The sequence below is a fragment of the Sus scrofa genome, chromosome 5 (genome assembly GCF_054392235.1).
Source record: "Sus scrofa isolate SSC_HxYL_T2T_F1_AM1 chromosome 5, Sscrofa_HxYL_maternal_Yorkshire_Landrace_v2.0, whole genome shotgun sequence".
NCBI classification, from domain to species: domain Eukaryota; kingdom Metazoa; phylum Chordata; class Mammalia; order Artiodactyla; family Suidae; genus Sus; species Sus scrofa.
In genome coordinates, this window is record NC_139387.1 from 86518537 (window position 1) to 86540997 (window position 22461).

At 38.5% G+C, this 22461-nt stretch overlaps 1 long non-coding RNA gene across 2 annotated transcripts in view; it reads left to right on the forward strand.

The window, feature by feature from the left end:
- The first annotated feature begins 636 nt into the window (after positions 1-636).
- LOC146403513 (uncharacterized) overlaps positions 637-22461 on the forward strand; it is a 59765-nt gene continuing 37940 nt past the window's right edge. For both annotated transcript variants that reach the window (XR_014804163.1, XR_014804162.1), the window contains exon 1: positions 637-850. This is a non-coding gene — a long non-coding RNA (uncharacterized LOC146403513). The remainder of the gene's footprint in view (positions 851-22461) is intronic.

Here is a 22461-nt window from a genome sequence, read left to right on the forward strand (position 1 = left end):
GCAGACACGGCTGGGATCCTGTGTTTCTGCAGCTATGTTGTATGCCAGCAGCTGTAGTTTTGATTCAGCCCCTAGCCTGGAAACCTCCATATGCCACAGGTGTGGCCCTAAAAAGCAAAACAAAACTCAAAACACATGATCTACGTGACCAAACATAAGCTCATGTTGATTGTCTTCTACGTTTTCTTCCACATTTTTTTAGGGGGGCATGCCTATGGCATGTGGAATTTCCCAGACCAGGGATTGAACCTGAGCCACAGCAGCTACCCTAGGCTCTGGAGTGACAACGCTAGATCCTTAAACCCCTGCGCCACAAGAGAACTCCATCTTCAGTAACTCTGAATAGTTTTGCATTTCAAATTTGTCTAGGAATAATTTTGAATGATTTGGTCTAAGTTGTAAATTTGGCGTGTAGGCACATTCATTTCATTCCATACAAGATGTAATTAATTGTTCCTTCACTGTTTTTGGAAAAGTTATGGGATATTTGGGCTCCACTTCACTTTGAAGTACCAGCGTAGGTTCAGGGAGCACTGTCTCCAGTGAACTGGGAGGCAGGCGTGGCCTGCATGTCCCACACTGACCACAAGGGTGCGCTGAGCCCACTTCTCTAAACCCACAGCGCATGTGCCTTCTAGGCGACCCGGCTCTGCGCAGCTGAAAGGAGTACTGTCTCCCGCAGCGCCAGAGCTTTCACTTTGAGACGCGGGGAGTCAGCGTCCAGGCAGCAGTTCAGTCCCTTTAGGACTCAAGGCGGTTTGGGCTTCAGGACAAGCTGGGGCTGCGTCCGTGCTGAGGGGACCTGAGGTTCCTGGAGATCCACCTGTGGAGGCACTACCCTGAGGAAAGGGTGAGGAAAAAGTGAGGGGAAGCTTCCTGTGTATTGTCCTTCTCCCATGACCCAGGAAGGGCCTGATGTGGACAACTGGGTTCTCAGTTTTGTGTGCGGTGTAGACAGGTGTGAGGTGTCCTTCTTTGGGGTGTGGTGTCCAGTGTTCCCAGCACTGTGTGTTGTGGAGGATGTCCTTTCCCCTTGGTGTGTTCTTGGCCCCCTTTTCCTAAATTACCTGAGCGCATCCATGTGGCTTTAATTCTGGGTGCTCTGTTCTGTTCCTGTGGTCCTCGTGCCTGTTTTTGTGATGAATCTACACCGTTTTGGTCATTGTCGCTTCACAATGTAGTTTGAGGTCTGAGAGTGAAATGCTTCCAGGCTGTTCTCCTTTCTGAGGATGGCTTTGGCTATTTGGGGTCCTTTGTGGTCCCCCACAAATGCTGGGATGATTCGTTCTATTTCTGTGAAAAATACCATTGGAATTTGGTAGGCATTGCATTCGCTGTGCACACTGCTTTTGGTAGAATGCACATTGTAACAATATGAATTCCATTTTGTGAGTGTGGGGTAGCTTTCCATTTCTTAGTATCTTTTTTTTTTTTTTTTGCCTTTTCTAGGGTCACACAGGCGGCATATGGAGGTTCCTAGGTTAGGGATCTAATCTGAGCTGTAGCCGCCAGCCTACACCACAGCCACAGCAATGCCAGATCCTCAACCCACTGAACAAGGCCAGGGACCGAACCCTCAACCTCATGGATTTCTTAGTATCTTCTTAAATTTCTTCATCAATGTCTTAAAGTTTTCAGTGTGAAGATCCAAGTTCTTGGTTAAATTTATTTCTAGGTATTTTGTTCTTTTTGATGCAGTTGTAAATTGGATTGTTTTCTTTTTCTGATGGTTCATTATTTGTGTTTAGAAATGCAATTGATTTTTGTGTATTGATTTGGTAACTTTGCTGAATTCATTTGCTAGTTCTAATAGTTTTTGGTGGACTAATGTAGAAAATTGGAATTCAAAAATCCCAGTGTTTCTATCATGTCCAGGTCATCCACAACACTGAAGACATAGTGGCTCCTAATGAAACCTTCCCACAGTGCCTGTAAGCTGCAGGTGGATTCCTAGGAGGGTGATTAGGTTCATAATTTTGTATGATCTGGATCTGTGTAAGGCTTGGCTTCTATAGGGAGGTGTGATGTTTTCTCTGCTTTTCTGGAATGGTGTTGGTATGGTCTTTTGGAAAGTAATTTCAAACATAGAGAAAACTTGCTGTAGCACTACAAAGTACCGTTCAACTCTATACTCAGATTCCCCAGCCATCATTCCTTTGCCACATTTGCCACTTCACACAGTCTACCCCAGTGTGTTTTACCCAAAATAGGGACACTTTCCCAGGGAACCAGCACATAACCTCCATATGAGGAAATTATTGTGGTTTCCACATTATGATTCAATCCTCAGACTCACTTCAACTTTCACTATCTGCCCCAACTCTAGGGAAATATCTTTTTCCATTCCAATCCAGTTTTCTTTTTCTAGAACCATTAGTGATACTTACTTTCAGTTTTGCAACTGCATGCAAAAGTTTCCAGACTGGGGATCAAACACCTGCCACAGCCATGGCAACACCAGATCCTAAACCCACTGAGCCACCAGGGAACTCCTACCTTGACGGATTTAAAGCACACAGGATGACAATGATCAGGATGACCTTTTCTGTATGGCTTCTTTCACTTAGGATATATTCAGTGTTCATCATGATGTAACATGTATCAATACTTCATTTTTCATTGTGTTTATCCATGATATTTACCATTCAGACCATTTTAACTATACAGTTCTATGCCATTAAGCACGTTCACATTGTTGTACAAATATCCTCACCATCCGTGTTTAGAACGTCTCCATTTTCATCAGTGAAACTCTGTAGCCATGAAACTAATTCCCCTCAGCCCCTTGCACCCACATTTTACTTTGTGTTTGAATTTGACTTTCCTGGATACCTTATATAAGAAAAATCAAACCATTTTTGTCCTTTTGTGACAGGGTTATTTCACTTACCATAATGACTTCAAGGCTCATGTATATTGTAAGGAGGTCAGTATTTCTTTAGCTTTTAAAATTACACTCTTTTGTATATTTACCACATTAGTTTATCTATTCCTTCATTGATGGACATTTGCGTTGCCTCTACCTTTTGCTATTGTGGTTAATGCTGCTATGAATATGGGTGTATCCATATCTGTCCCAACCCCTGCTTTCAGTCTTTTGGCTGTATACCCTGGTGTGCATTAGATGGATCATACATTAATTCTATGTTTAAGTTTTTGAGGAAGTGCCATACTGTTTTACACAGAGGATGCACCATTTTACTTTATTCCTTTTATGGCAGAATAACATGGTGGTTTATGCATCTCCCTCATTTTGTCTGTCTGTTTACCCTCTGATGAACATTTGCATTGCTTCTACCTTTTAGCTATTGTGAACAGGGCAGCTCTTAATGTATGTGTACACCTGTTTTCAGTTCTTCGGGGTATATTTCTAGGAGTGGAGTTGTTGAATATAATTGTGTTTTCATATTGTAAACAGAGGTTGCACCCTTTTCCATTTCCACGAGTCATGTTTAAAGGTTCCGATTTCTCTGCGTTGTTGCCAACACTTGTTATTTAAGTTTTCCTTAACTATTTTGGAATATGTGAAGGAGTTATTCCATTTTGGTTTTAATTTGCATTTCCATAATGATTAATGATGGTTGACATCTTTTCATCTGCTTGTTGACCATTTGTGTCTTGTATAGGAAGGGTCTGTTGAAGTCATTTATCCATTTTTATCCATTTTTAAAATCCGGTTGTTTGTCCTTATGTTGAGGAACTATAAAAGTTTTTGAAATACATTGAATAATAATTCATCAGATATATAATGTGCAAATATTTTCTTCCATTCTGTGGGCTGTGCTTTCACTGTTTTGTTGTTGTTGTTGTTGTTTTGTCTTTTTAGGGCCATACCTGTGGCATATGGAATTTCCCAGGCTCGGGGTTGAATCTGAGCTGTAGTCGCTAGCCTACACCACAGCCACAGCAACACCAGATCCAAGCCACATCTGCGACCTACACTACTGCTCACGGCAACACCAGATCCTTAACCCACTGAGCAAGGCCAGGGATCGAACCCACATCTTCATGGATACTAATTGGGTTCATACCGCTGAACCACAATGGGAACTCCTGTTTTCACTTTCTTGAATTGCATTTTTTGCAGTTTTTTTAATTTTGAGGGGAAAAAAAGTTTTTAATTTTGAGGAAAAGTTTTTAATTTTGAGGAAATCCATTTTTTTTCTTTTGTGCTTGTGCTTTGCTCTCAGATCTAAGAAACCATTGCTAAATCCAAGGTTATAAAGACTGATCCCCGTGTTTTACTGGACAGTTTATACAGTCGTCCCTCAGTATCTATGGAGAATTGGATCAGGGGCACCCCGAGCATAGCAAATCTGCATATGCTCAAATCTCTTATATGAAATGGTATGTATTTGCATACATCTTCTGTATACTTCAAATCATCTCCAGAGTACTTACAGTAACTAATATAATATAAATGCTATGTAAATGTTTGAAATACAATGTAAGTACTATATAAATATTTGCTGACACTTGCCAAATTCAACTTATGCCTTTTGAAACTTTTTGTAATTTCTTTTTTCTAATATTTTCAATCTGGAGTTGGTTGAATCCACAGAGGTGGGAATCTGTGGATACAGGGTGTTGACTGTAATGTTACTTCTTACATTTAAGCCTTTTATATATTTTGAGTTACTTTTTGTACATAGTATTGAGGCAGAATACTAACTCAGGTAGTCAGTATAGGAGCATGGGCTTCGATGCATTCTTTGATTAACATTTGTGGCTTAAGGGCTCCAGGGAGTAACATCCCCACAGGCCTTGTTTACTATAGAAAGTGTACCTGTGCCAACATGGACCTTAATCTCTAACCCACTCCTCACTTGATAAAAAAGGAATGAGAGGACTGGTGCCTCAGTCTAAGGGAAGAGAAGGGCAAAGAAATCATAAAACTTATGGGACATTTCCACTCTAAAACTCCTATTGGACAAGGACTGATGTAGGTAACTGGGCAAAGCCAATGGGAGAAAACACATCTTTCTGGACCCCATGTGGGTATCCCCCCATCTTTAAGGGATAAAACCCCTGTAAGACAATAGAGAGTGGGGGCCCTTCTCCCCCCTCCCAGCACCCCTGGGTGCTCTTTGCTTTCCTGTAATAAAGACTTTGCTTGCTGCCTGTGTGTTCATGAAGTTCATTCTTCGACTGCATGAACAAGAACCTGGATTCCGGTAGCATCTTTCCAGCATCAGTATGACTAAGGGCCCAATTTCATTCACCTCTTGTGGATTGCCTAGGTACCATTTGTTGAAAACTCCATTTTCCCCCAGTTTAATATTGTTGATGATTATTTAAGATAGATTCATCAGGGAGTTTCCATCATGGCTCAGCAGAAACGAACCCTATTAGTATCCATGAGGACGTGGGTTCAACCCCCGGCCTCGCTCAGTGGGTTAAGGATCTGGCGTTGCTGTGAGCTGTGGTGTAGGTCTCCGATGCAGCCTGGATCTGGAGCCTGGGAACTTCTGTATGCCATGGGTGTGGCCGCAAGAAGACAAAAAAAAAAAAAAAAAAAAAAGGAAAAAAGAGATCGGTTTTTCATAGATGGGTAGGGTTTTTTTCAGAGATCGCCATTCATTTTCATACATCTATATGTAAATCTTTATGCCAGTGTCATCGTGTTTTATTCTGCTTTGTACTAACACTTGAAAATGAGAAGTGTGAGCCTCCAAATTTGGATTTTCTTTTCTAAGCTTGTTTTGGCTTCTTAGGTTTCCTTTAAACTCCATATGAATGTTCGGGTCAGCTTGTGTATTTCTTCCCATACGCCCTTTGGAATGTTCAGAGAATCATGCTAAATCATTTGATGCTGTTGCCATCTTAACTGTATTCAGTCTTTCCATCACCATGGGATATCTTCACATTTATTTTTCTTTTATTTTTTCATCCATGTTTTATCATTTTCAATGTCTTTCTTTTTTAAAAAATTCTCTTTTATTGAAGAATAGTTGCTTACAGGTGTACAATATAGTGATTCACAATTTTTAAAGGTTATACTCCATGTATGGTGATTATAAAATATTGGCTGTATCCTCCACGTTGTACATCACATCATTAAGGGACAGCCCTTGCTTGGGTGCATCCCTAATTCGTATAAACATGAGGCACATCTGCTCCTTCCTGTTACCAGGCATTAAAGGACTGAGACAACACTGGAAGGGTGACAGACCAGGAGAAAACTTGACATAAATGCTGGAGGGGAGGAATCAGAGAAGAAAAGTGAAAGGATGAAAGGGAAGGGAAAGAGGAAGAAGGGGGCAGGGAGCAGGGAAATGGAAAGAGAAGGGGAAGCAGTGGGATATGGGAGGGAAAAGAAAAGGCAACAAATGAGAGATGAGATACGAAAGCAATAGGGAAAGAAAAGGAGAAGAATTCGGGAGATCCTTCCCAGATTCCACACTTGGACCACATGTTTATTTTTCCTAGTAAAAAGGACACAGGTTAGATTTTTATGGCTTGCATTAAAATTTTCAAGTTATTAATAGATCTTCTGCTCAATGTTGCATTGTAAGTCCATGCTTTGAGATACCTTATATGTAGTGAGCACACATAACAATAATAGAAAAAAAAATTCAAGAACAGTTTAAAAGCATATTATGTCTGGGGCATTCCTTTCGTGGCTCAGCAATAACAAACCCGACTAGTATCCATGAGGATGCGGGTTCGATCCCTGGCCTCACTCAGTAAGGAACCAGCGGCATTGTCATGAGCTGTGGTGTAGGTCATAGACATGGCTCGGATCTGGTGTTGCTGTGGCGTAGGCCAGCAGCTACAGCTCCAATATGACCCCTAGCCTGGGAACTTCCATATGCCGTGGGTGCAGCCCTAAAAAAATAAAATAAGGAGTTCCCATCGTGGCGCAGTGGTTAACGAATCCGACTAGGAACCATGAGGTTGTGGGTTCGATCCCTGGCCTTGCTCAGTGGGTTAACGATCTGGCGTTGCCGTGAGCTGTGGTGTAGGTCTCAGACACGGCTCGGATCCCCGCGTTGCTGTGGCTCTGGCGTAGGCCAGTGGCTACAGCTCCCATTCAACCCCTAGCCTGAGAACCTCCATATGCCGCGAGAGCGGCCCAAGAAAATGGCAAAAAGACAAAAATAAAATAAAATAAAACCATATAATGGTTCAAAAACAAGATAACTATCTCTGTGGGCTGTAAGTATAAGAAAACTTTTTTTTACATATGATTTTTTTCATTATAGTTGATTTGTAGTATTCTGTCAGTTTTTGCTGTACAGCATGGTGATCCAGTTACACATACATGTACAGATTCTTTTTTCTCATATTATCATGCACTATCATAAGTGATTAGACATAGTTCCCAGTGCTATACAGCAGGATCTCATTGCTTATCCATTCCAAAGGCAATAGTCTGCAGCTATTAACCCCAAATTCCCAATCCATCCCACTCCTTCCCCCACTCCCTGCCCTTGGCAACCACAAGTCTCTTCTCCAAGTCCATGATTTTCTTTTCTGTGGAAAGGTTCATTTGTGTCATATATTAGATTCCACATATAAGTGATATCATACGGTATTTGTCTTTCTCTTTATGACTTATTTCACTTAGTATGAGAGTCTCTAGTTCCATCCATGTTGCTGCAAATGGCATTATTTTGTTCTTTTTTATGGCTGAGTAGTATGTAAGAAAATTATTAATATAATCTGTGAGTAGGGCCGAAGCAAAGGGCCTGCTAGATTCCACACTCAAGCAGTTAGAGGTATCTGTGAGTTCAGCCCCTGCAATTAACAGACACTAAATGATCTCCACCTGCAACAAGGCCTGCCACCAAGTCACTCTAGAAATGAGGGCCTGGGAACAGGGCCTTTTTTATTAAAGAGAAACGAAAAAACTGCTGCCTGCCACTCTCTGAAGTAAAAGCTTATACAGAGCACACCTAGGGAAGCAAGAGAGCATATAGCTTCAAATGAGAGAGGAATTGAGAGTGTGTGTGTGTGTGTGTGTGTGCGCACTGTCCCACTCAAAATGATTAAGATTCAATATTAAAAATACTTGGAAAAAACCTAACTGCAAAACTAGAAAAAAAAATCAACAGTTTGGAAGATAAACTTATATTAGACAATATTAAAATCTGCAAATGCTTTAAAATAAATATTTAATATCTTCCAAAAGACAAATGAATAATTTACATATAACACAGGAGAGAAAATCATGAAATACATGGGCAGAGTTAAAGTAAGCCCAAATAGGTAAAAGAACAAATTCAAAAATTGGAAATGAAAAATATAGCCGCTGAAATATTTAAAAACCTAACAGGAAGACTAAACTCTAGACTTAACAGAGGCCAAGAGAGAGTTATGTATTGCAAGATAATGTTGAATGCCTCACTGAGAATATAGCATAGGCAGAGTGATAAAATGTCAAAGAGCAGCACAGAGCTAGAGTTTTCATGGTGAAGCACCAACATTTCCTTGATAGGAGTTACAGAAAACACAAAATGGATAAATAAGGCAGAAGAGTAATTTGAACAATTACTTGGAATTTTCCAGAATTCAAGAGAGAAATAGCTTCTCTATAAAATATATCCAAAATAGGAATTCCCATTGTGGCTCAGAGGGTTAAGGACCTGACATAGTAACCGTGAGGATGCGGGTTCAATCCCTGGCCTCACTCAGTGGGTTAGTGATCTGGCATTGCCACAAACTCCAGCACAGTTTCCACAAGTGGCTCAGATCTAGTGTGGCTGTGGCTGTGGCATAGGCCAGCAAATGCAGCTCCGATTTGACCCCTAGCCTGGGAACTTCCATATGCCACAAGCGTGCCCACAAATAGAAAAAAATAATCAAGGTACAGAAAAATATGCACAGTATTATGCCGTTTGTTTAAAATTTAAAACCATACAAAACAATACGTATATTATTATGAGTATAAATTTATATAGTAAAAATATGAACACCTTCATAGAAATGATATACACAAATTCAAAATCCTCTGTAAAAATAGCCTCAAGTAGAGACTATTCTCCTTAATCTAGTTATATTCATCCAGAGGCAGGCAGTCTCACTCATGACTCCCTCTCCTTTTTTAATTGAAGTGTAGTTGATTTTTCAATGTTGTGTTTGTTTCTGGTGTACAGCGAAGTGATTCAGATATATATGTGAATTTTCTGTTATAGGTTATTACAAACTATTGAATATGGTTCCTTGTGCTATACAGCAAATAATTGACACCTATCTTTTACATATAGTTGTTTTTTGTTGTTTTTGGTCTTTTTGCCTTTTCTAGGGCCACTTCCCGCGGCATATGGAGGTTCCCAGGTTAGGGATCGAATGGGAGCTATAGCCACTGGCCTACACCAGAGCCACAGTAACGCGGGATCCAAGCCATGTCTGCGACCTACACCACAGCTCATGGCAACGCCGGATCCTTAACCCACTGAGCAAGGCCAGGGATCGAACCCACAACCTCATGGTTCCTAGTCATATTCATTAACCACTGTGCCACGATGGGTACTCCTACATATAGTTGTTTTTATTTGTTGATCTCATACTCCTAGTTTATCCCTCCCCCCACTTCACCTTTGGTAACAGTAAGTTTGTTTTGTTTTGTTTTGTTTTGTTTTGTTTTGTTTTTTCCCACTGTACAGCAAGGGGGTCAGGTTATCCTTACATGTATACATTGCAATTACAGTTTTTTCCCCCACCGTAAGTTTGTTTTCAATGAGTTTGTTTCATGACTTTGTGAGTCTGTTTCTGTTTTGTAAATTAATTTGTATCATTTTTTAGATTCCACATATAAGTGATATCATATGATATTTGTCTTTCTCTGTCTAACTTACTTCACTTACTATGGTCATCTCTAAGTCCATCCATATTGCTGCAAATGGCATTATTTCATTCTTTTTATGGCTCAGTAATATTCCATTATATATTTATTTATTTATATATATATATACACACACACACACACGCACCACATCTTCTTTATCCATTCCTCTGTCAGTGGACATTTAGGTTGCTTCCATGTCTTTCCTATTGTAAATACTGCTGCTGTGAACACTGGGGTGCATGTATCTTTTCAAATTAGAGTTTTCTCTGGATATACATCCAGGAGTGGGATTGCTAGATCATATAATAACTCTACTTTTGGTTTTTTAAGGATCTGCCATACTGTTTTCCATAGTGGCTGCAACAATTTACATTCCTACCAACAACACAGGAGGGTTCCCTTTTCTCCACACCCTCTCCAGCATTTATTATTTGTAGAGTTTTTATGATGCTCATTTGACAAATGTGATGTGATACCTCATTGTATTTCTCTAATAATTAGCTTTGTTGAGCATCTTTTCATGTGCTTATGGCTATCTAGAGATTTTCTTTGAAGAAATGTCTGTTAAGATCTTCTGCTCACTTTTTGACTTGTTTGGTGTTTTTGTTTTGTTTGTTTGTTTGTTTTGGTTTTTTTTATTGAGCTACTTGTGTATTTTGGAAATTAAGCCTGTGTTGGTCACGTCATTTTCCAATATTTTCTCCCAGTCTGTAAGTTGTCTTTTCATTTTGTTTATGGTTTCCTTTGCTGTGCCAAAGCATCCTGACACTTTAAGACCATCATCAACCCCCATCTTATTTTAAAGCCTCCTCCATCCTTGAAGTTCATGTGTTTATGCCATATGCCTACCATCTCCCTTTAGTTACTCTTCCTCATTCCTTGAAAACACTGGAACTGTTTCGCAGAATTCCTCTCCAACCCAAGATCTACTCCTAACCTGAGTGATTCAAACATCCATATGAGTGTCCTATCCCAAAACTAGCCTCCTCGACCAAATAAGCATTACCTGTGCTCCAGTTCCGTAACTCATTCCCATAGCCCCACTGCAGATCTTGCCACCACCCAGAACGGCTTCACCTCTGATATATGCCTGAAACTAAGATAGTTTGTAAATCAACTATATCTCAATTTTTTTAATTAAGTAAATGTTTAAACTATAGAACATATCAATATAATGAAATACTTCTCAGCAAACAAAGGAGCCAACTACTGATAGAGACAACTTAGATGGATCTCAAGGGCATTTTGCAGAATGAAAAAAGCAACCTCAAAAGGTCACATACTGTATGATTCCATTTACATAACATTTTAAATTATGAAGTTATAAAGGCAGGGAACAAATCAGTATTTGCTCAAAGTTAAGGATGAGGGGAAGGACAGGGTTAATGTGACTATAGAAAGGGTAGTATGAATGAGATCTTGTGATGATGGAACAGTTCTGTATCTTAATTGCAGTGGTGGTTACATAAATCTACACACACTTGTGATAAGATGAAAAAGAACTATATTGGAGTTCCCGTCGTGGCGCAGTGGTTAACGAATCCGACTAGGAACCATGAGGTTGCGGGTTTGGTCCCTGCCCTTGCTCAGTGGGTTAACCATCCGGCGTTGCCGTGAGCTGTGGTGTAGGTTGCAGACGCGGCTCGGATCCCACGTTGCTGTGGCTCTGGCGTTAAGCCGGTGGCTACAGCTCCGATTCGACCCCTAGCCTGGGAACCTCCATATGCCGCGGGAGCGGCCCAACAAATAGCAACAACAAAAGACAACAAAAGACCAAAAAAAAAAAAAAAAAAAAAAAAAAGAACTATATGAAAATATGTACCGAGGCCAAATTCCTGATTTTGATATTGTACCATAGTTACATAAGATGTAACCATTGGAGAGAAATGGATAAGAGTATATATAGCATCTTTCTGTACAATATTTGCAACTTCCTGAGAAAAGTCCAAAATATATGTTTTTCATGGTTTTTTGTTTTTGTCTTTTTAGGGCATATGGAAGTTCCCAGGCTAGGGGTAGAATTGAAGCTACAGCTGCCTGCCTACGCCACAGCCACACTGGATACCCTACACCACAGCTCACAGCAACGCTGGATCCTTAACCCACTGAGCTCAGCAGTAACAAGCCCAACTAGGATCCATGAGGACACAGGTTCCATCCCTGGCCTCGCTCAGTGGGTTAAGGATCCAGCGATGCTATGGGTTATGGTGTCCCAGCTCAGATCTGGCATTGCTGTGGCTGTGACATTGGACGGCAGCTGCAGCTCCAATTTGACCTCTAGCCTGGGAACCTCCATATGTTGTGAATGCGGCCCTAAAAAAAAATACAAAAACATAATAAAATAAATAAATAAATAAAGATTTTAAAGAGTGAGATAAAGCTGATATGCATGTTAATATGAGGCTAAATATACAGGCAGACTTCAGAGATATTGTAGGTTCAGTTCCAGACCACCACAAAAAGCCAATATTACAATAGTGAGTCTCACATTTTTTGGTGTTCCAGTGCCTATAAAAGTTTAGTTTATACTATAGTCTATTAAATGTGCAACAGCAGTATGTCTTTTTAAAAATGTACAGACTTTAATTTTAACATACTTTATTGGTAAAACCACTAACCATTAGCCGAGCCTTCAGCAAGTCATAATCTCTGATAGTAGAAGGTCTCACCTTAAAATTTTGAAATATTGTGAAAATTATCAAAATGTGACACAGAGACACAAAGTGAGCAAATAATTTAGAAAAAAATGGTGCCAATAGACTTGCCTGACACAGATTTGCCACAAACCTTTAATTTGTTAAACAAAACACAACACAGTATCTGCAAAGCATAGTAAAGCGTAGTGCAATTAAAGAGGTATGCCTATACTTTAAGGTAAAAGCATTATTGGATGTAAAAATAATAGATTTATTTATGGCAGAAAGCAGGAAAAAATAATAAAGATAAAGCACAATTAATAAAACAGAAAACAAAAATTCATTAGAAAAGGACAACTCAACCAAAAGTCAGTTGATAGGAAAACGAATTAAATTGATAAACATCAGGAGAAACTAAGACAAAAAGGGAGAGGGCACTGATAATCAATGACAGGAATGAAAAAAGAGAATCACTAAATATTACTCAGTCTTCAAATAGATAAGATTATATTGTAAACAACTGTAATAAATTTGAAGATCTAGGTGAAATGGGCAAATTCCTAGAAACTATATAACTTACCAAAACTTGTGTCAGTCCCAAGAAGAAACACTGAATTCTAATAGTCATGTATCATTAAATAAATTGAGTCAAAAAACAAAAATCTTTCCACAAAGAAAACTTCAGCCTCTTGTGGTTCCATAGGCAAGTTCAATCAAATATTCAAGGAAGAAGTAATTCTTATCTTACACAAACTCTTCCAAGAATGTGAAAAAAATGAGGGAAGCCCAGCTCACTTTATGAGAGTAACTAACCGTGATAGCAAAATGAAAAAATACTGACCAATTTCACTTATAAACCCAGGTGCAAAAATCCCCAAACACATATTATATATGAAAACTAAATTCAAGGCTCTCTAAAAAGAATAATGAAGTATTATCAGTTGTGTTTATATGAGGAATTTTTTAAATATGCTTATAATTAGAATGTATATATATGTGTGTGTGTGTGTATAACTGAATCACCTTGCCGTATACCTGAAACACAACATTATAAATCAGTTATACTTCAACATAAAATAAAAATTAAATTGAAAAATAAAGGCTTATAATTGGAAGTAAATCAGACATTCCCTTGTGGCACAGCAGGTTAAGGATCCCGCTTTGCCACAGTTGTAGCATAGCTTGCAGCTGTGGCATGGGTTTGATCCGTGGCCTGGGAACCTCCACATCCTGTGCATAGAGCTGAAATAAAAAAGAGAGAGAAAAAAAGAGAGAGAGGAAGGTAGGGAGGGAGGAAGGAAGGAAGGGAACTATGTCAGCATATTAGAGATTAAAGAAGAAAAATCATAATCATCTCAATTTATGTATAATTTCTCTGATAAATTTTAGTATCTATATGTGATTTTTCTTCAATTTAGCAAACCAGGAATAGAAAGGAAATTTGTTAACCTGATAGTATCTACCAAAAAACAAAAGTTCAACAATTTTTTTTTTAACCCAGGTTCTTCAGAATTCAGATCCCATGCACTCGGCCTCATTTTAATGATTCCTTTTCAAATAAAACCAAGAAGGTGAATATTTCTGGAGAGTAGCATGTAAGGAAAAGAACATTTCTTTGAGTTGACTGTCACTAGATAAGTAAGCCCAGATCATGAAAGGCCTTAAATGCTGTACTAAAGACCTGTTTGTTTGTCTGTTCCTGACAACAATAAGGCACCACCGAGGGCTAGAGGTTGGCATAAGCAGTGGAGTGGCACTTTCTGAAGATCATTCTGGCTGCAGTATAAATTAAAGGATAAAATCTCAGCCTGTAAGATCAATTATAATGTTGTTGTCTTTCTCAAGAGAGAAGACAAATTGAAGAGGCAGGGGGATCACAAATTCCAATGCCTGCAGGAGCCAGACATGTAACATAAATGAGTGAAGTAGGTAGGTTCTAAGACAATAGGGAGTGGTGGGAACTGTGAAGAATGCAAAACACATGTCTTGTCTAAAAAGATAGTCACTATTCAGCTCCAAATAGTTTTCATGCAAGAATATTGCTAGATCTTCCAAATTTTCAAGAAAACTTTAATTTTTATTTCAAAATCATGCAAAATAGGAGTTCCCTTGTGGCACAGCAGGTTAAGGATCTGGCTTTATCACTTCAGCAGCTCTGGTCACTGCTGAGGCATGAGTTCCGTCTCTGGCCTAGAAACTTCCACATCACAGGCGTGGCCAAAAAAAATTATGAAAAAGTAAACCCAACCAATTATTGGCCAAATCTGGGGCAAATGTCACAAATTTGTAACATGTGGTTCAAAATATGGTGATGTTGGAGTTCCCTGGTGGATCTGGTGTTTTCGTTGCTGTGGTTCAGTTTTGATCCCTAGCCCAGGAATTTCCATGTGTTGTGGGTGTGCCCCCCCCCAAGAAATAAAGTAATGTCGGTAGAGATAAAGAGGACAAACTCAAGGGATATTATGAAGGAAGAATTGACCAGATAGCAATCAATCAGATGTAGGCTATAGAAGAAAGAACAGTATTGACTGCTGGGCTTCCAGTTTGGTTGTTAGCTGGATGGAATAGCACTCACTAAGCCATGACACATAAGTAGAAGAGGTTTAAAAGACAGGCAGATATAGCTTATCAGCAGCAGGAATATGAAACCAAGGAAGGGAATAAAAGTCATTTCAAATTGTACCCCTCAGTTCTCTACCCATCACTCCTATCCCTAAATCTTTGACTGAGCTGCATAAATAACACCTGGTCAAAGCAAGAGGACATGGATTGGAACCAACAGATAAGGTCTGAGAGAAGTTGGTTAGATGCTGATTAAATGCGCTATCCACAGGGACTAAACATTGAGGCCAAGTGATATTGCCTGATGATGCCAGGATAATGACCTCGTGACCTGGGGTTACAACCAGGATGGCCAATCATTACAGGCTGTGGGATCTGGGCCCACCTGGGAACCCCAAAACGTTAGGAAAATAAAAGAACAGGGAATCTAGAAAATATTATCTCCACTTAAAAGAAGCTAGATTTCAAAAAAGATTGTGATTATGACCTCTTGCCCGTTACACCATCCCTCATTGCTGGAATCTGAAGGCATCAGCCTATCTTTATCCCATCCAAATACAGGTCACAAGGCTTCCCGTAAGAAAAAAGGAAATCTTGCCATTCACAACAATATAGATGGATGTTGAGAGAATTAGAGTAAGTGAAATAAGTGAGACAGAGAAAGATAAATACTGTACAATCTCACTTAAATGTGGAATCTAAGAAAAAACTCATAGAAATAGAGATTGGTGGTTGCCAGAGGTGAGGGGCGGGGGTAGGGGATGGCAGGAGGCAGTGGTGATGGTGGTCAAAAAGTACAAAATTCCAGTTATAAGATTAATAAATTCTAGGGATATAATGTACAGTTAATTTTTTATTAAAATATACTTGATTTACAATGCTCTGTCAACCTCTACAGCAAAGTAACCCATTCGTATGTGTGTGTGTACATACCTCCTCTCATGTTATTTTCCATCATGTTCCATCACAAGTGCCTGGATACAGTGGATACAGTACCCTGAGCTATATAGCCTATCCATTCTAAATGCAATAGTTTGCATCTACTAACCCCAAACTCCCAGTCCATCCCACTCCCTCCCCCTGCTGCTTGGCAACCACAAGTCTGTTCTCCGTGTCTGTGAGTCTATTTCTGTTATGTAGATAGGTTCATTTGTGCCACATTTTAGATTCCACATATAAGTGATATCATATGGTATTTGCCTTTCTCTTTCAGACTTGACTTCACTTAGTATGAGAATCTCTAGTTCCACAGATGTTCCTGCAAATTGCATTATTTTGTTCATTTTTATAGCTGTGTAATATTCCACTGTGTATATGTACCTCATCTTCTCAATCCATTCATCTGTAGATGGATGTTTAGGTTCTTTCCATGTATTGGCTACTGTGAATATTGCTGCAGTGAATATAAGGGTGCATGTATCTTTTTGAATGAAAGTATTGTCCAGATATATGCCCATATATATTGCTGGATCATATGGTAGTTCTATATTTAGTTTTCTGAGGAATCTCCATACTGGTTGTACCAATTTACATTCCTACCAACAGTGAAGGAGTGTTCCCTTTTCTCCACACCCTCTCCAGCATTTGTTATTTGAGGACTTAATGATAGCCATTCTGACCAGTGTGAAGTGGTACCTCATTGTAGTTTGATTTGCATTTCTTGAATAATTAGTGATGTTGAGCATTTTTTCATGTGCCTGTTGGCCATCCCTATGTCTTCTTTGAAGAAATATCTATTTATGTCTTCTGCCCATTTTTCAATTTAGTTGTTTGTGGGGGGTGGGTTGTTTTGTTTTGTTGGGGGGGGTGAGTTGTAAGAATTGTTTGTATGTTTTGGAGAGTAAGCTCTTGTCAGTTGCTTTGTTAGCAACTATTTTCTCCCATTCCATAAGTTGTATTTTCATTTTTTTGTAGTTTCCTTTGCTGTGCAAAAGCTTGTAAGTTTGATTAGGTCCTATTTGTTTATTTTTGGTTTTGTTTCTATTGTCCTGGGAGACTGACTTAAGAAAACGTATGTATGGTTGATGTCAGAATGTTTTGCCTGTGTTCTCTTCTAGAAGTTTTATAGTGTTATGTCTTATATTTAAGTCTTTAAGCAGGTTTGAGGGTGTGTGTGTGTGTGTGTGTGTGTGTGTGTGTGTGTGTGCATAGTGTGAGGGTGTATTCTGGTTTTATCAATTTACATGCAGCTGTCCAGTTTTCCCATCCCTCGCTGAAGAGAAGTTCTCCTATTTTATATTCTTGCTGCCTTTGTCAAAAATTAATTGACCATAGGTATCTGAGTTTATTCCTGGGCTCTCTGTTCTGTTTCATTGGTCTGTATATCTGTTTTTGTACCAGTACCACATTGTCTCAGTTACTGTAGATTTCTAATAATTGTCTGAAGTCTGAGAGAGTTATGCCTCCTCCTGTTTGTTTTTTTCCAAAGCAATTCTGAGTCTTTTGTGGTTCCATATAAATTTTTGGATTGTTTGTTCTAGTTCTGTGAAAAGTATCATGGGTAACTTGATAGGGCTTGCATTAAATCTGTAGATTGCTTTGGGTAGTATGGCCATTTTAATGATATTAATTCTTCCAATCCAGGAGCATGGGATATCTTTCCATTTCTTTGAATCCTCTTAAATTTCCTTGATTAAAGTTTTATAGTTCTCACTATATAAGTTCTCTCACCTCCTTGATCAGGTTTATTCCTAGGTATTTGATTTTAGGGAGTACAATTTTAAAAGTTTTTTTAATATTACATTTCTAATATTTTATTATAGAGAAGTGCAACCAACTTCTGAATATTAATATTGTAGCCTGCTGTTTTGCTGAACTCGTTGATTAGTTAAGTAGCTTTTGTGTGGAGTCCTTAGGGTTATACATATATATATAATAAATGGCTATATTTATAATAAATAATAAATGGCTTTTATTATGTTGATATGTTCCCTCTATAGTCACTTTGACAAGAGTTTTATTGTGAATGGTTGTTGGATTTTGTCAAATGCTTGTTCTGCATCTGTTAAGATGATCATGTGGTTTTTTACATTTTTGTTAATGTGTTGTATGACATTGAATGATTTGCCTATTTGAACCATCCTTGTGAACTTGGTCATAGTGTATGATTTTTTTACGTGTTGCATTTTGTTGGCAAAAATTTTGTTGAGAATTATTATGTGCTATATTCATCAAAGATATTGGCCTGTAATTTTATTTTTGATAGTATATTTGTCTGGTTTTGATATTAGCGTGATGATGGCTTAATAGAATGTCTTTGGGGGTGTCCCTTCTTCAACCTTTGGAAAAGTCTAAGAAGGTTGGGTATAAGTTCTTTGTATGTTTAGTAGAATTCACCTGTGAAGCTATTTGGTCCTGGACTTTTGTTTGTGGGGAGTGTTTTTAAGGCATATTAAATTTCAATTCTAGTGATCAGTCTGTTCAAATGATCTATTTCTTCTTGATTCAGTTTTTGTGGGATACATGTCTCTAGAAAGTTGTCCATTTCTTCTAGGTTGTCAAATTTGTTGGCATATAATTGTTCATAGTATTCTCTTATGGTTTTCTGTATTTCTGCAGTATCCGTTGAGATTTCTCCTTTTTCATTTCTTATTTTGTTTATTTGAGTTCTTTCTCTCTTCATCTTCATGAGTCTGGCCAAAGGTTTGTCAATTTTGTTTACCCTTTCAAAGAACCAGCTCTTGGTTTTATTGATTTTTTTCCCTATTGTTTTTTTAAATCTATTTTATTGATTTCCTCTCTGATCTTTATAATTTCCTTCCTTCTGCTGGCTTTAGGTTTTGTTTGTTCTTCTTTTTCTAATTCTTTTAGATGGTAGGTTAGGTTGTTGATTTGAGATTTTTCTTGTTTTCTTGAGGACGGCTTGTATTGCTATGAACTTCTCTCCAAGAACTACTTTTGCCGCATCCCATAGATATTGAATGGTTGTGTCTTCATTGTCATTTGTCTCTAGATATTTTTTAATTTCCCCATTGACCCATTGGTTTTTTAGTAGTATGTTGTTTAGTCTCCATGTAGTCAGCTTTTTCACTTTTTTACCCTGTGGTTGATTGCTAGTTTCATGCCATTGTGTTCAGAGATGTTTGAAATAATTTCTACACTCTTAAATTTGTTGAAGTTTGTTTTGTGCTCCAGTATGTGGTCAATCCTAGAGAATGTTCCATGTGCACTTGAATGTATATTCTGGGTTTTTGGTTTTTTTTTTTTTTTTTTTTTTTGCTTTTTTTTTATGTAATGTCCTGAAAATATAAATATTATGGTTCAGTTGGCTTATTTAGCATCTCTGTTGCCTTGTTGATTTTCTCTCTTGAGGATCTATCTATTGATGTGAGTGGGGTGTTAAAGTCTCATACTATTATTGTATGCCTATCATTTCTCCTTTTATGTCTGTTAGTATTTGTTGTAGATATCTGGGTGCTTCTATATTAGGGGCATATATATTGATTGTAATATCCCCTTTTTGAATTGATCCTTTTATCATTAGTGTCCTTCTTTATCTTTCTTTATGGCCTTTGTTTTAAAGTCTGTTTTGTCTGATATGAGTATTGCAACTCCTGCTTTCCTGTCATTTCCATTTGCATGAAATATCTTTTCCCATCTCCTGACTTTCAATTATGTGTCCTTTGCCCTGAGATGAGTCTCTTGTAGGCAGCATATTGTAAGCTCTTGTTTTTTAATCCAATCTGCCATTCTGTGTGTTTTGATTGGAGCATTCAGTCCATTAAATTTAAGGTAATTATTGATAAATATATTATTTATTGCCATTTTTAACCTAGTTTTCCAGTTGATTCTGTGTTTCTCCTTTCTTCCCTTTTTTTGGCTGGATGTTTTCCTTTTATTTTATGGTTGTGCTCTCTTCTTTTTAGTTTTTGTGACTATATTTTTGGTTTTGATTTGTGGTTGCCCTGTTTTTCAAGTATTAACCCCCTCCTATAGCTGCTTGTTTTAAGCCTGATATAGGCTCAAACACATTTTAAAAGAACAGTCTAGATGTTCTTACTTTCCTTCCCCACATTTTATGATTCTGATGTCCTTTTTCACATCTTCATGTTTTCTCTTTTGCTGTTCCTTGTGTTTATCATTGCTTTTACAAATAGGTTTTACTTATCCTTTTAGATCTGTATACTGGCTTATTTAAGTGACTACTTTCCAGTCGTGATTTCCTCCATCCTATATCTTCTTATTTAGAGGAGACCTTTCAGTGTTTCTTTTAGAATGGGTTTAGTATGGCTTATTCTTTTAGGTTTTGTTTGTTGGAGAAATTATTTCTCCTTAAATGATAATCTTACTGGGTAGAGTATTCTAGACTGCACATTTTTCCCTTTTAGAGCTTTGAATATCTTGCCACTCCCTTCTGGACTGTAGTGTTTCTGTAGAGAAATGAGCTGATAGCCTTACAAGGGTTCCCTTATAATTCTGTTTTTCTCTTGCTGCCTTCAGAATCCTCTCATCTTTGATTTTTGCCATTTTTTACCATAATATATGGGTCTGTTTAGGTTCAGCTTGTTTGGGGCCCTCTATTTTCTGTATCTTGCTGTTTCCTTCAGATTTGTAAAGTTTTCAGCCATAATTTCTTCAAATATATTTTCAATCCCTTCTTTTTCTTCTCCTTCTGGAATCGCTATTATACATAGATTGACCCACTTTATATTATCCCATAGATCTCATATTGCTTTAATGTTTTTTATTTTTTGTGGTTGTTTTGGGTTTGGGGGGGGTTTTTTGTTTGTTTTTGTCTGCTGTCCTGATTGGGTGATTTCCATTATTCTGTCTTCCAAGTCACTTATTTGTTCTTCTGCATTATTCATTCTGCTCAGTGCCTTTAACTCAGCTTGCATTTCTGCAAATGAACTTCCTAATTTTTCTTAGTTCCTCCTAATAGTAATAGGTAATCTGCATTACTGTTCATAACCACCTTTTTGGTTTTTTGTTTTGTTTTGTTTTGCTGCTGCTTTTTAGGGCTGTACCCATGGCATATGGAGGTTCTCAGGCTAGGGGTCGAATGGGAGCTGTAGCCACCAGACTATACCACAGCCACAGCAACAGATGTGAGCCACATCTGTGACCTATATACCACAGCTCACAGCAACACTGGATCCTTAACCCACTGAGTGAGGCCAGGGATTGAACCCACAACCTTATGATTACTAATCAGATTCGTTTCCTCCGAGCCATGACAGGAATCCCCATATCCACTCTTATTCCTTTAGTATTTTCATTACCTCCTTTTTGAAGTTGGTGTCTGTTAAGACAGCAGAGATGTTTCATTGCTTGTTCCTTCAGAGGAATTATGTTATCTTAACTGGGAATGGTTCCTGAGCTTCATTTTGCTTGTATTTTTATTCTGTGAGTTTAGGGAAAACAACTATTTACTGTTGTCTTGGAGAGTTCTTCATATGCTAGAGTGCCCCTGGTAGCTTGTGAGGGTGTGCGTGTATACTGCTTTTGGATTGGATGCTTGCTCTTTCCTCAGTGAGTACAGGTTATTATGCCCTTAAAAGGGGGTATGCTGGTGCATGGCCTTATAGGGATGTGAAGGCTGAGTGAGGATCTTCCTACCAAATCTTCACATTTTCCCTAATAATTGAAGCCAGGACCCTGGAGGTAGGTGGTAGCTATATGGCACCTTCTCAAGACTCAGCATTGTTGGGTGTGCAAACTGAATGGCCATTAGAATTTCTGGATCTACACTCTGTGGACTCTACTCTCCCACACTCCCTGCCAAAAGTATTCAGGAACCTTTTCATTTATAGAAAAATCACATTGAGCAATGTGGATGCTCATGGTTTGCAGGATTTTTTTTTTTTTTAATTTTTTTGGCTGCACTTGAGGCATATGGCCAGGCTAGGGGTTGAATTGGAGGTGCAGTTGCCAGCCTGCACCACAGCAACACCAGATTTGAGTTGCATCTGCCACCTACACCTCACCTCAGAGCAACAGCCCGAACCTTAACCCACTGAGCAAGGCCAGGGATCAAACCTGTATCCTCATGGATTACCAGTCAGATTCTTAAACCAGAGAGCCACAATAGGAACTCCCAGTAGGCTTTTTAAAATGGGAAGAGAGGATTGGTTTTCTGGTCGTCTAGTGGTTAGGACTTGCCAACAGTCATTGCTGTGCCCTGGGTTCATTCAGATTTTGGAACTGAGATCCCACATCAGGCCACTGCACACCATGGCAAAAAATAGTAACATTTTAAAAATAAAACAATGGGAAGAAGGTATTCTAATCTCTATTCTTATTTCAGGAGCAGGTACATACTCAAGCTGCATTAAGAAATAGTTTATCTTTGTGGATAAGATTTAAAAAGTGAGTAGTAGACACTGCAAACCCTATTAAAGGTGTTATTAGAATCCATTTGATGGGCCTTCTGAGTCACTTTTGACTATTTGCTGGAAGTAAATATTTAAACTAAAGCCAAGATTATGGTATAACTCTAAATCTTTCTCTGTTCAATTCTTACTTTGTCACATT